General features: G+C 39.2%; 1 protein-coding gene across 1 annotated transcript in view; it reads left to right on the plus strand.

Annotated features, from left to right (window-relative positions):
* RPGRIP1L (RPGRIP1 like) overlaps positions 1 to 15,134 on the plus strand; it is a 1,932,928-nt gene that overhangs the window by 582,389 nt on the left and 1,335,405 nt on the right. The window lies entirely within an intron of this gene.

Here is a 15,134-nt window from a genome sequence, read left to right on the forward strand (position 1 = left end):
CTTTGCTCCTTTGATTGTTTTTTGGAGGATGAGGGGGATAGAAATCTTTCCTTACCTGGGTGACCTTTTAATTCAGGTTTCCTCCCCATAGACCTTGCTTCAGCACCTTCACTATGCTATTTGCCTTTTGCAAAAGCTAGGGTTTATAGTAAATTTCCAGAAATTCATCCTAACTTCTTCTCAGGATTATGTTTTTCTCATTTACATTCTCCAGACCATTCCTTTGTTTGTTTCACTGCCACCGTGCAAGGCTCTTGCTCTAGTTGCCTTTTTTTAGTCCCTACTTTATTGAGTCTCAGTTATGGCCAGTGAATTTCTGAGGGCTCTTGGATTCATGGCTTTCACCATTCCAATGCTACCTTTAGCCGTACTCCATATGAGAAAGTTACAGTGGTTCCTAAAGTCTATCTGTCTCCAATACTGTCATCCTCTAGACTTTCTAGTCCCTCTTCCCAACAAGAGGAAATTATTAGCCAAGTTATTGTACCTTGGGGAATGATATGTAAATTCTGTGAGTTCCTGCTACCAAATTAAACTATTTCATACCAAATATTTTCATAAATTTCTTCAGAAATTTACCCTCTTTTGTTATATTTTCCTTTCTCCCCCAATAAATCCTTATTGTTGCTAATCAAATTTCAGCCCCCACTTATAAGCAATATTCCCTGCTGAAAGCTGATTATATCTCCCCAAATTTTTTTAAGCTCCAAAATAGTAGTTTTAGGTGGAATATAAATGCATGCCAGTGTAATCCACATCCCTTGCTATTTACCTCTTACTACTACAAATCTGCCTTTATTTTTTTATCTCTTCTGTCACTACTGGAGTTCCTCTAGTACTTAATATAACTACTCCTCTTTTCCTCTGTCCCTGATATTCTGCAGAATATCTGTCCTAAAATCCCCTTTTTTTATCAAATTCACGTTTAATTCTTTCTGAATATGTCTCCTGTAGCATTGCTATTTGCAGTCTGCATTTCTTAATATAATTAAGTATTCTTTCCTTTTTGTCTATACCAATGAGACATTCACGTTCCAAGATTATATGGAAAGTGTCGCCATTATGGTAAGAAGTCATATTCCCACCTGTTATGTATAGCAGCTTTTATAACGGTCTAATTTCAGCTTTTGCGATGCATGTGCCCATTAATGTTTGGTAGGTTGATCCTTTATACTGTTTTTTCGTATCAACATTGGAACCTATGTCACATTTTACAGGACTTTAATAAAAACCCTCACACCAAAAACCAAACACAATCGTACAACACCCCTAGAACCTATTAACTTAATACAAACTCACCTAACTATGTATAGTGGATATAAAAAGTGTACACACCCCTGTTAAAATGCCAGGTTTTTGTAATATAAAAAAATGAGACCACAATAAATCATTTCAAAACTTTTCCCACCTTTAATGTGACCTATAACCTGTACAATTCAATTGAAAAATAAATCTGTTAGGGGAAAAACTATAAAAAAATAAAAAAGTACAATAAGATGGTTGAATAAGTGTGTACACCATTAAACTAATACTTTGTTGAAGCACCTCTTGATTTAATTACAGCATTTATTCTTCTTGAGTACACACCTGCCATCAATTAAAGAGACTCTGATTAACCCCAAATAAAGTTCAGCTGTCCTAGTAAGATTTTCCAGACATTTACTCAGTTGCCTGCTACAGCAAAAGCCATGGTTCGCAAAGAGCTTACAAAGCATCAAAGGGATCTCATTGTTAAAAGGCATCAGTCAGGAGAAAGGTACAAAAAAATTTCACACTTCGTTGGATATACCATGGAACACAGTGAAGACAGTCATCAAAAAGTGGAGAAAATATGGGACAACAGTGATAGTTGCAAAGAAATGGATGTCCCTCCAAAATTGATGAAAAGGCAAGACAAAAACTGGTCAGTGAGGCTGGCAAGAGACCTACAGCACCACTGAAGGAGCTGCAGAAATTTCTGGCAAGTACTGGTTGTGTCCTAGATGTTTCTGTATTCTCCAAATGTCTGGACCATGGGGTAGGGTTGCAAGATGGTAGCCTTGTCTTACACAGAAAAACATCTAGGCCCAGCTAAAAATTACAAAACAATATATCAAGCCTCCCAAAAGTATGTGGGAAAATCTGTTATGGTCTGATAAGACCAAGGTTGAACTTTTGGCCACAATTCCAAAAAAGTACGTTTGGCGCAAAAACAACACTTTGCATCACCAAAAGAGCACCATCCCTATGGTGGTGGCATGTATCATGCTTTGGAATTGCTTTTCTTCAGCTGGAACTGAGGCTTTAGTCAATGTGGAGGGAATTATGAACAGTTCCAAATACCAGTCACTTTTGACCCAATACCTTCAGGAATCTGCTAGAAAGCTGAAGATGAAGAGGAATTTCACCTTTCAACACAACAGTGACCCCAAGCATACATCTAAATCAACAAAAGAATGGCTTCACCAGAAGAAAATTAAAGTTTTGGAATGGCCCAGCAAGAGCCCAGATCTAAGTCCAGTAGAAAATCTGTGGGGTGTGTGACACTCGTGCCCTGGCCCAGCAATCAAGGAGCTTCAATCCTCACCACTAACACCAGTGAGGGCTTCTTATATAGGAGGAACGGATAACAAATACACACAGTAAAGTGCAGTTTCCCTTAAGAGCACACAGAGATCACAGTCAGTCCAGGGCTGGTTGCTCCCTTGGTCTCCAGGTCCCCGTTAAGACTTCCCACTGGCACAGCTATAGGGTCCAGATCTCATTCTAGGGGGCAAGCTAAAACATCCAGCACCCTCTCTGTCCAACCAGTGCTTCGTGTCCCTGCCCAAGTAGCTGACACACACACACACACACACACACACACACACACACACACACACACACACACACACACACACACACACACACACACACATTGAGAAGAGTTTATACAACCACACAGACACTCCTGGGAAAGGCTGCCACCGGTTCTCTAGCTGTGCCCCTTTTCCCCAGACTATATGGTAGTGCCAGCTGCCACCACCCACTAATATTTATCAGCTACTCAAAAAGGCCCTTAAAAGGGTGTCCAGTTATTACAGTGTAATATTATTATCCAGTTGGTAGTATAGCCCAGGGCTAAAGCTATTGAAGTGGCTTTGTACAATTTTACCAAAGGCATGCAAGTACTCTAAAGAACTTAAATTATCTCTACAAAAACAGCCACAGTTGAAAGGGTTTAAAAATATTTAATAACAAATAGTCAAAACAGAAGACAATACTTTTTACTGCACAGTGCTAGTCAAGAGTTCAGAGATCCCAGAGAAATACTTAAAATAATTCAGTAGTACAGTTCTGACATCACAGAAAAACACTTAGTCTAATATTTCTAGTTCCTAGCTATTTCTAAGAGAAAACACAAGTCAAAGATAAACTGACATATAGAGCAAGACGGTGCTGATGCGTTGGGTGGTCAAGACAAAAATGCTTAATACTCTCTGATTCTCTGTCTTTAAAATCACATTACTGGTTCACATTACATCACTCTTCACACTTCCTTGGGTTCCCAGGCTAACAGAAGCTACATTTACATTCTTCACCTCTGGGCAGAAACCAGAGCAATAAAGGACATTTATGCATGCAAATTCCGGCCATTAACTCTGGCCTTAAAACAATAGCAAGAATTCCTTCATCTAGACCAGCCGGAGCCATGTTTACATCAAGGGGTCACAACATGCTTTACTTGGTCAGCAGAGTCCACTGTTACATTTTTTCAGTTCCACATGTAACACTATTTTTACCATTTAAGACAACAAGCCTGTATATGGCTAGGCTGGCAGTCTTCACCTATCTTCACAGGGTGACTTGAAGAAGGCTGTGCACAAGAGATGCCCTTGCAATCTGACAGATTTGGCATGTTTTTGCAAGGAAGAGTGGGCAAATATTGCCAAGTCAAGATGTGCCATGCTGATAGACTCCTACCCAAGAAGACTGAATGGTGTAATTAAATCAAAAGGTGCTTCAACAAAGTATTAGTTTAAGGGTGTGCACACTTATGCAACCAGCTTATTGTACATTTTTTATATTTTTTCCCTTAACAGATTTGTTTGTTTTTCAATTGAATTTTACAGGTTATAGGTCACATTAAAGGTGGGAAAAGTTTTGAAATGAATTATTGTGGTCTCATTTTTATATCACAAAAACCTGGCATTTTATCAGGGGTGTGTACACTTTTTATATCCACTGTAAATCTTTAAATAATGAAGTTTAACCCTTGTAATAGGAGCATTTGTGCCAAATATACAGTTGCTAACATAGGCGCTAGTTAACTTGAAATTGACATTATCCATGCTAAGACTCATGTTATTGCTTGTGCTTATACTTACACTAATTGATGTGTGTTCTTTTTTTCTTTATAATCTTTGTTCGCTGTCCCCAGATGTGAAAACTACTTCATACTTTCAGAAATCATTCACTTTTAGCCTTGAAGAAACCATTCACTTTTAGCCTTGAAGAAACCAGTGCTCTCTCTTTTATTACCTTATTATCATCTTGCCTCCATGGAAAAATAAGAGAAAAAAGAAAAATGAATTCCTCTGTTGCAGCATGAAATACTAGCTGAAACATTTATTGTTAAATAAAAACTTTCCATATATTCAGTGTTATCATATTTACTTGTTTCCACTTAAAATTTGTTGTTTGATTAAGCCATGGGTCTTAATCCAGACAGTCCCCTATGCAAAAGTAAGAAAAATGTATCAGCTCTACACATATTATGATCTGTGCACTTTTACACCCAATCTCTCACCTCAGAAACCTAAAAATGACAGCCTGTTAACTTAAACATGTTTTTGTCTAGCTTTTATCAGAAGAATGAAAGGCAGAGTCCCCTTCTGCTTGATTTCTCATTTTTTATTGGACAAACTTTTGCATTTCCTCCTTAGTCTTCTCTGCATCAAAAAATTACTTGGATCCTCCAGGAAAAAAATCTGAAGACAGCTGGGTACAGCAGCTTGAATCTCACACCTGCCTATCTACATTCCTTGATAGCTAGAATAAATTTGCTTCTCTTCTCCCTGGTGTCCAGTATATAATCATTTACCACAGATACTCTATTGTGTCTCCATTTAATGCTTTGCCCCTTTTGCCACAGTGTTGTCAGGATCAGCTCTTTCCACTGGTAGGTTTGCATCTTTACTAATAAAGGTCTTGGTTGCTTTAATGTGGACATGTTTGGAGCATACACACAGTATGCCTTTTCAATTAACGGTTCCTGCTATGGAATGTCAGTCCAGTTGCTTATTTGTGACTTCATAAGTGAATATGGTCTGATCTGTCTCGTTTCTCTGGTACAGCAGAAAATCTCAGATTTCCCCTATGCGCTGTGTCCTCTAATTCTACCATTTTTTTGGAAACGTCTCTTCTTGAGCAGTCTCATACTCAGCCAGCCTTTTTTTTCATTTCGACCTTGGATTTTTGCATTTTTTCAGCTCACCTGAATATCCGTTTAAAACTTCTTCCATTTTTTTCTAGCCTTTTATCATTTGAGTTGATATACTACTACAGTGTTTCATTTTTTTTTAATCAGCACATTTGAGTTATTTTTTTGTCTAGATTACTGGAAGGCATGTCTTGTACCAAAGTTGGAGTTTGAACTGCTTTTTGCTGAACAGCTGTATGATTCTTCCCAGTCAGTGTTTTCTCTTCACCTTTTCTAGTTGTAGGCATCCAGGCAGTATACTTTATTAGCCAGTAAATTAATTTTGTTCAGGTTGTCATTATCTTTTGCTGCAGTTTCTCAGTTTCTGTTTTCACATTGAGAGAGTTGAAGTTAAGTTGTTGATCAGTGTGTAGCCATTTTGGAAGTCCTTTTCTTTTCTAGTGTTAACCTATCTGAGCAATCTCTTTGGTTTGGGATTTTTCTCTACAGTTAGTCAGTGGTTGTGGTATTCTGCATATGCATCTTGGGATTATACACAATGTTTTTGTACTTTAGAGCCTTGTAAAACCTTCATAAGAGTGCAACTTAATTTAGGACCACCCTAGAAAGGAGACATTTGTCCCTGGTTCCTTAGATCTTTATACTGAAGTCACTCATCATGCTCCCTTTGAACTTGCTTACATCATGTCATATTAAGTAAATGTCTTAGAAGAAAAGGTTTCTTAAGATAATCATTTTTAGCAGAAGAATGTTAGGAATCTAGACCGTCATATCTTATAAACCATAGAAAGCAATAGCCTTCACAACAATAGGCCATCTGTCACAGTGCAAGTATATGAAAATAACAGTACATGACATAAAGCGTCAAAAAATCAACACTTTATGAAAGCTCAAACCTGTCATGCCTCTTGTATAATAATTTAGTGTGTCACTCCCTGCCTGGAAATAATCAGATCGGAGATTGTATACCAGTAGTATGGGTGAAGAAATTTCACTGGCATTTCCTGTGTTGGCCTTTCTTAAGTTAGTACTTAATATTTCAGTATTTTCATTTTCCTCTAGGAACTTGCTTGCATTTATAGCAAAGGTCACATGACTCAGCACATTTTACTAGAAAGTAAATGTGCATGTTTACTTTCTATGTAGGTCTTGCATTAAAGAGCCCTATACATTTGGAATTCATTGTCAGTTACTGTCCTTTATAAAAACCATACCCTTCATAATGGATTCCTAGCTTTTTTGCTCTCTTTGTCAAAACAAGGTAATACAATACGTCAGACAAAAATTTATGGTCCGCCAAGCAGATGGTGATTTTAACTTTATCTAATAATAAATATGGAAGGTATATGATAGAAATGTCCAGCTTGTCAGTCTGCTGTTTAATTAATCTGTTTGTTTGTTGACATTTGTTAGTTGGGAGTGTCTGTCTGGGAAGACCCATTTTTACTGCAGTCCTAAGAAGAGAAAATCTCTTGCAAATGATAAAACAATACATGCCAAAGATGAATAGCTTTAAACAATGAACATGAAAAAATACAAGCAATAATAGAATAAGGTCAAAATGTATATGGCATCTTATCTTTGCAAGGAAGAGCTATGCTAAAAACAGATATTATATTGGAGATATTCATTGTATACAGGGCTGAGAAAAAGCTTTCTTTTAGGCATCCACATAGCAAATATTGTGATAAATAGCATAGTACATAGGCTAGGTACAGTCAAACTGCAACAGAAGTGCAATACATGTGCCAGAATATCTTTAACAGATAAAGATACAAGACAAGCATTATGATAGAAAGGAAGTGCTGGAAAAACTGAATAATGGTGGTTTGAAGAGTATAAGTGTGATAGGGGTAAACATCATGCATGGGATGTATGCAAATGACCCCTTAAGGGACAGCAAGTCTTTCAGGTACATAGATGGCCATGACTGTTTTACTTTTTAAGCTTTTATGGTTGCATTCAGGCCAATAAAATCAAACCTTACTAGCTGCAGGCATGCATATTTCAACCTTTTTATTGACCTTATCAGCACAGCATAAGTGGATATTGAATTTCTGGGCCTTTTGTCTTTTTCTGAAAAGATTTCAAACCTGCATAAACCAATGCACTGCTGGTAATTCAGTGCTAGTTTTTCCCACCTGCCCTTCCCTTTTTTGATCTGCTTTTTAAGCTTGGTGACTTAAAGCTACCCACCCCTGATGTAAATTGAGCTTAATAAGCTCCTCCCTTTGTACACTGCTATTGATATCTTGAATTATTTATTTGCCTTTCTTTGCACATATATTGAAAAAGTGCATTTTGCCTCTTATTGTTTGCTCTACTGAATTACTTGCTCTGAATTCATTATCTAGCTAGCTGTTGGATAAAGTAGTGTATTTTTACACTCTAGCAAGCACTTGTTTTTATATCAAAAGGACAGTGGATTTTCCATCCAGTGCACTCAGAGGTAGCCTGGTCTGTTTAGGTTGGGAAACATGTGAGATTTCTGCATGTAGTTTTATTGGCTGGATGGTTTATTAATCAGATTATCTTGTTTTTAGTGCCTTTATAAATTCTGTACAGTTGAGTGGCTCTTGGTTCATTTATACAAAGGGAAGTGCTTTTATTGAATAAACACACACTCATAAGCTGTTTAAAGTGCATTGCTTTATCCATATCTTTTAGTTTATTTGTGGTAGCATTTCACTGCGGATACTCCTTTACTGTGATTTTACATTAGGAGGACTGGAATTATTCATCTAGTGGCAGTAGGTGTTTACTTGGACTATCTGAGCTGGAAAGTACACACAAGAGCTCTACGTATCTTTTTGCATTTCTGTTATATACTGTGACTGTACTTAAGCAGTTTAAAAAATGTATTGTGTGCTGCTGCTTTAAGTAGTTAATTGTACTGTATTACATTGTATCTGTTAATTGTAGGGCTGTTGTAGGTATTTTGTATGGTCTTGTTACACTTGGGCTCCAAACCACCTATTCTACATTAAGACAATGTTTTTCTGCACTCTTGTGGCAGGTGTGTGCTGCTCTAACCTGTCTGAGTTGGGGATTGCTGGTGGAAGGCTTATGGTGTACTTTCCTGATTGGTTGGTAGCTTAAAACATGTTTGTTTTTGCTCATATATAAACATTGCGTTTGCATGGTGCTGATCTTCACACAGTGGCAGTTAGCAGTGCCCTGTATAGACGCAAAACCCTGGAAGCTCAATTTTTCCCTAAACAGCTGTCAGTGAAATATTTCCAAGCTTTTCTACTGCTCTAGGAGCAACTCAGTTGTGTACTGAGCAGCATTGCCTTATTGATCAACCTTAGCCTACACAAAGTACAGGTCCCTCTTGTAGTCTCAGTGCTACTAGCACAGTCCTGTCAAATTAACCCATTCCCTTCCATATTAAAACTTAGAGTAGGAACCTGCTATCACGGACTAGCAGTTTTCGATCATCTCTCTGGACAGCCTGATAGACATGGACATCCTGAAGCACTGTAACCATCATCTCATTTATGCTGACAACAACTTACTCCTGAAACAAATACTTTATGTGAGAGATGTAGTTACACTATGAAATTGTAGGCAAGACTCTCACATAAGGACAGATTGAATGCCAGACAGGTTGTCAGCACAAACACACACTTCCCACACTAAATAAGGACATGCCACATAAACCCACACATGCAGAGGTACTCAGTAGTAACGTAAATGATCAGAGGCCTCCCAAACAAAAACCATGTACGCACATAACAATGCAAAAAAAAAAAAACACAACACGTAACACACACACCAGTGTCTCAACAAATAAGCCCATAAGGTGCAACACCACAAAATCTAATGTATTGGTCATAGGTGACTCCATTGTGAGACACATGAATGTTCCCTTCACCAGGCTAGAAGCTAGATAAGGAGTGGGTTATGGTTAGCTGCCTGTCAAGTGCCAGGATCCATCAAGTCACTCAGCCATGAGTACCGGTATGACTTCAACTTAGTCCATGTGGGAATGAATGACTTGAGACGTACCTTAGTGGACTATATGAAGAGACACATGACTGAAGTCTAAACTTGTGTGTCACAGGCTGGTATAAGCCTAGCTTTAAGCAGCATTCTGCCTTCTCCAAGGATGATGCCACAATACAAACAAAACATGATTGACTTTCACAACTGGCTTAGCTTCTGGTGTCAGTCCAATGGGATCCAACATCTGTCAGCCTGGAAAGACATGGTTGACAGGCCATGCTGCTTTGCCAGAGATGGTCTGCATCTGTCTTTTCTAGGTTTTCAAGTACTGGCAAAGGCATTATCCACCCCCTACTGTGCCTTTTTAGGGAGTGTCAAAATAACCAACCTCCCAACATAACAAACTCCTCTCTAGATAAACTCAGGATACTGCTGCTTAATATTAGGAATCTAAATAAGAAACTGCACTCCCTGGAAGATGCTGACACCTGTGCAGTCACCAAGACATGGTTCAAGGCACTGAAAGCACCCCAGCTGTGCAGGGCTATAATGCCTTCCATACGTTTGGACCACAAATTGAGCATGAAAGAATCAAATGTATCCATCTTCATTAAGGATAAGTACACATGGAGACTGGTCAAACAGCATGACTCTTCTGAGTTACTCCATGTCCACTTAACTATAGGCAAAGCCCCCTACCACATCATAGATAGCTATAGGTCCTCCCCCATGAAACAGGAAAATAATACCTGGATTTACTGGAGTCACTTGTCATGCAATCCAACTCCTCACTCATGGATGATTTTAATTATCCTGCCATTGACTTGGAAATATACACGGCCACAAACATGCTTGCTCAGAGGTTCTTGGACTTTGTTAGTGCAAATGCTGTAATAGCTAGTCAGCACAACCACAAGTGGTTCAAATGTCCTGGACATAGTACTCACTAACATGGGAGAGCATTGCACCCCCCTCCGACCGTGTGATGTCCTTCCTGGTATGATTGGAACATAAATCAGTCTTGTTCGATGTAATTATAAGACCAGATATCCCATCAAACTCAAAAATGCTTAAGAATTTTTTCAAGGATAAATAACCTCCTGCCAAATGATGGTACAAGAAGTTTCAAAGCCCCCTCAAATGCAGATAGCATGGATTCTTATGCAGAGATGTACACAAATGCTTTGTGTAGCCACTTAAGCAGTTCTATAGAATTGACTGTACCTGACCTATAAAAGCCAGTTCTTGCCAAAAAAACAAGCCACCCTGGTGGACCCCAATATAAACAGGCTGTACAACAAGAGAAAGAAACTAATGTCCCAAAACAAGAGGGAACTGGCTCAGCAGAAGAAGAAATCTCTCTCTAGCTTAAAAAAAAAACAAGAGTTCTTGTCAAGTCATCCAAAGCTAATTACTGAGCAAAAACAGCCTCCTTAGCTAAGGATAATCACAAGGCATTCTTAAACTATGTCTGAAATCTAAAAGGGAATATCCAGCTATGCACTGAACTGGTTGTGGATGGCACCACCCATATTTGACCGGAGGTAACTACCAAACTACTAGCTGACAGATTTGGAGAACACTTCACTCCTGTCCCTTCCAGTCACCCCCAAAGTATACATGCCACCATTCCTCAGCCTATTATCTCAAGAGAGCAGGTCAACTTGGTGTTCTTCAAGGCCAAAACATGGCATCAATGGGACCAGACAACATCTCAGGTTGCCTTTTAAACAATTTAAACATGACCTAGCAGACCCACTTGGATCCCTGTTTAACCAAAGCTTGAGAACTGGTTATGTTCCAGCAGAATGGAGGACAGCAACAGTAATCCTTCTGCACAAAGGGGGCATCAACTGACCTTGGGAATTATAGACACATAAGTTGGACTAGCCTCATCTGCAAGACCATGGAAAGAATCATTATGGACCTTATTAACAAGGACATAGGTAATCTGCAAACTCTGGATACAACCCAGTTCACATTCGTTAAAGGTAGCTCATATCTATTAAACATGGTTGATGACTTTGAGAAAGTCACAAGGCCCTCGACAAGGGAAAGACCATGCATACAGCCTGTCTTGACCTAGCCAAGGCATCTGACACAATCCCCCAACTCAGGTATTCTAGAGAAACTCCCCCAGTTGGGGAATTAACCCTACATTACCAGATGGGCAGCCAACTGGCTCACAGACAGGACACATACTGTCAAAGTGGGTGACTTCATATCTAGCCAAAGACCAGTGACCAGTGGCATACCAGAGGGTTCTTTGCTGGGCCCCTTACTGTTTGGAATTTGCTTCTCACCTGACCACTTTCACTGACAGTTGCAAATTGGGACCAAACATAGAGTCCACCAATAATGTTAATATACTACAGACAGTGTTAATGCAGGAAAAAGATGGTGCCAAAGCCATGGATTAAAGCTAAATGCAAAAAAAAAAAAAAAAATAGTTATTCCCTTTGGGAAAGCTGACATCCCTGCTAATTATGTTATAGACAGCAACCCCTCCTAAGTGTAGACCCACTGGTATGTAATCTGGGTGCTGTGGTTGATAGCAATTTGAAATTTGACCACCATGTGTACACAGTAGTAAGAAAATCCTTTTATGTGATGCATCTTATAGGCAAATGCATTGCATCTAGATCTAAGGATGATGCAACTATACTCAGCCATCATCAGACTAGTAATTGAGTTCAGTGCTTTCTTTTTCATGTACCTCACCTGACACCTGCAATAATTGGAGAGACCACATAGGTTTCTCACCAAGAAATTAAAGGGTACTGTAAACAAGTCATGTGCAGAAAGACTTAAAGCTCTGTCACTGTATTCTGTCCCCTGCAGGTTGCTAAATGGTGACTTGTCTCTGGCTTACAGGGCAGGCTCTGACCTGACCCTGATGGAAATACTACACATTCATAAATCAAATTGCAGGAGGGTCACAAACTCCAGGGATCTTAACCTAGCCTCTGATATGAACAGGTTATGCTGGAGAGATGGATACATCTCCCAGAAGTGGCCATTTCTCTGGAACAAGCTTCCAGTTCACGTGAAACGGGGTGCCTTCCTGACCCTTTTCAAAGGCAACCTAGATCAAAGGATGGATGACCGCAAATTCACTCTTGGGGTGGTGCCCATGTCCCTGCTGAACAGCGGAAATTGGTATTAACTGCCATAGACCCTTACCTCTGTGAATAGGTTAATGATACACCTAATGTAACTTGTTTACAGCAAGGCTGTACATGTAGGTAAAAGATCTGAAATGTATTTACATGATGCCATAAATCATATTTATAAGACATAAGGTATGAGAGCTGTAGGAGAGATGAGGAAGAGGACATGCCAGTCAAAGCTGTAAGTAAAGAAATTGATGCCACTGTTACATTTGCAGTTCTGTGCAAGCTTTGTTTGCTTCATTCTTTTTTTCTGTCTCGGGTATATGAAATTAAAGCAAAGATGATCCCAAAGCTTTCCTACAAAAACTTCATGACTTACAAATTTTGCTTTAATTGGCAGAAAAGTGACCTCCTGCAGGTGGTCCGAATTTTATAGGAATGTGTCTTCATGAAAGAATTTTAAACAGAGAGGGGTGGACTAAGCAGCAGAGAATTTTGTGGGCAAATATTAGCTTAATTAAGACCTAATGGTGGCTACATTTGAGCCCATGAAGTAGCTGTGAGGAGACACAGTTATCACTTCTGCCATTGTGTCCAACAGTGTAGCAGGCTTTCCTCTTGTAGACTTGATTGAGTTTAGGCTGAAGGGAAGAAAGAAGTTTTGTAAGAAGGCTCACTGCATATTGAAAAATTTGGAGTAAGTATGCAGCATCCTAGGGGCATTCTTAGTTGGAAGGAAATGCAAGGGAGATGCAGGGCCACCATGCTTATACTGGTGTAAGGTGTAGACATTGCATCATAGCTGAAGGGCTGCTGGGATCAAGCATTGGGCAGATATGTCCTGATGAGTGTTACCTGCTGTAGGATTTTATCTCATGAGATTCTTTTATGGCGACTCCTTTAAAGAACTGTACTGTGAACTGTTATATTTTAGAATGATTGCACAGTCCTTGCTTGGGTTGCTGTATGCTTCTGATGTCTGAGGTCATTCCGTGCATTTGCCCTGGTGGAAATTATTTTCTCTTAGACAGTCACTATGTGCTTCCAACCTGAGATATGACTAGAATATGTTTGTCGTAAGCCAGATGAATTATAATTTTTTGAGGACTGAATACATGAGTGCATTGTTGTGCATTGGATGACAAGAATTTACTCATCATGAGCTGTGAGTTTCTTGTAATGTCCTCAGGGTTGACCGCCTGCATTTTCACTTGGGGAGGGAAATTAGCCTTTTTGTGGGATGTCTGCACGCTTCCCTTGTGAGAGAATTTTGCCTTCTACCTTTGACTTTCAGGAGAAATTACTGTGTATTCCTTACCCTGACCGGTTACTGCATGCTGTAGAGGATTGCTAGGGGATGGTTTTGTGCTTCTGTCCTTAGGAATGAATGTACATTACTTACCAAAGGGATGATTGCATGTTTTTGTTGACTTTTTGGGGAATACCTGTCTGCTGTTACCCAAGGGGATGTATGGGTGTGGATGTGTGTGTGTGGTGGGGGCTTTCTTTATGGATAATTTCATGTTGTTATTAAATTATTGGATGGAAGATGACTATACATTCTTCCCCTTATAGGATAAGTTCTTGTTCATGGTCATCCAGGTGACTGTGTACTTTTGTGTGTGTCTGGGTGGGGGGACATATTACTGTGGGTAGCTTTCCTTGGCTTGGAGGATTGATCATAGTGTAGGTGGAAACAGTAGGACTACAGAAATGATGCCTGACGGCAGAGTAGTAGACATCACCAAATATGTTTTTGCTTTAATGACAGACAGATGTCTTTCTACAAATGATCTGAATTCCATAGGATTGTGTCTTCATGTAAGAATTTTGAATATAGAGGGGTGCACTTGTATCACCTTTCTGTGTGCATATTGATGCTTTTGGCCAGAAAATATGGCTTCTCAAGACTCCATTTACCACTGTGTCACTAGAGCCCATTGATAGGAAAGCAACATTTACTCTGAATGTATGTTCCTTCATGTCTTCATGGCTACAAGTAATACTTGCATGAAGCTTAGCTCTGGAGAGCTTCAACTTGGCAGTATATGTGAAAGAGTAGGGAAACTTCTAGTCATGAAGATTTTAACAGTCTTACTGGATATAAAATGCTTGGGGTTATAAATCCCAGAATAAAATGCTCCTTATAAACCCAGAAAAGCAATGAAAATTAAATGAATGCACTGTGTGTACTATAACAGCTGAAATGTTATCAGTAGGAAATTGTCTACAGAACTTACTTAAATAGTTGCTGTTTAAATAGGAAATATACAAGCTACTGAACATATAAACATTTAGTTAATGCAGTACTGAAAAGCAATTGAAAGAAACTACAGCTGAATAAAGCTGCTGTGTTTTTACAAATTAGGAATGTTCTTGCCTAATGTTTGGTGGGTTGAAGGAAGATCCTACAGTTTGCATAGCTGTGGTTGGGATTCCATTCAGCCTGCTACATACTGAATTTTTTTCTGGTCAACCCATCTGACCACTTTTACCACAGCAAACATTCCTTATCTGCTAAGCAGATGTGTATTGGTTACCTCACAGCAGGCTTAACTTGTGTGGTGTCTCTCCTTGTAAAAATGTCTGTTGTTGGAATTAGAGGACAGCTTAGAACCTTCACATCTGAGAGTGCTGTCATTGTATTTAAGAGTGACTACTATTTGATTAAA

Source organism: Protopterus annectens, chromosome 8.part1 (assembly GCF_019279795.1).
Source record: "Protopterus annectens isolate FY-2018-M chromosome 8.part1, PAN1.0, whole genome shotgun sequence".
Classification (NCBI taxonomy): Eukaryota; Metazoa; Chordata; order Ceratodontiformes; family Protopteridae; genus Protopterus; species Protopterus annectens.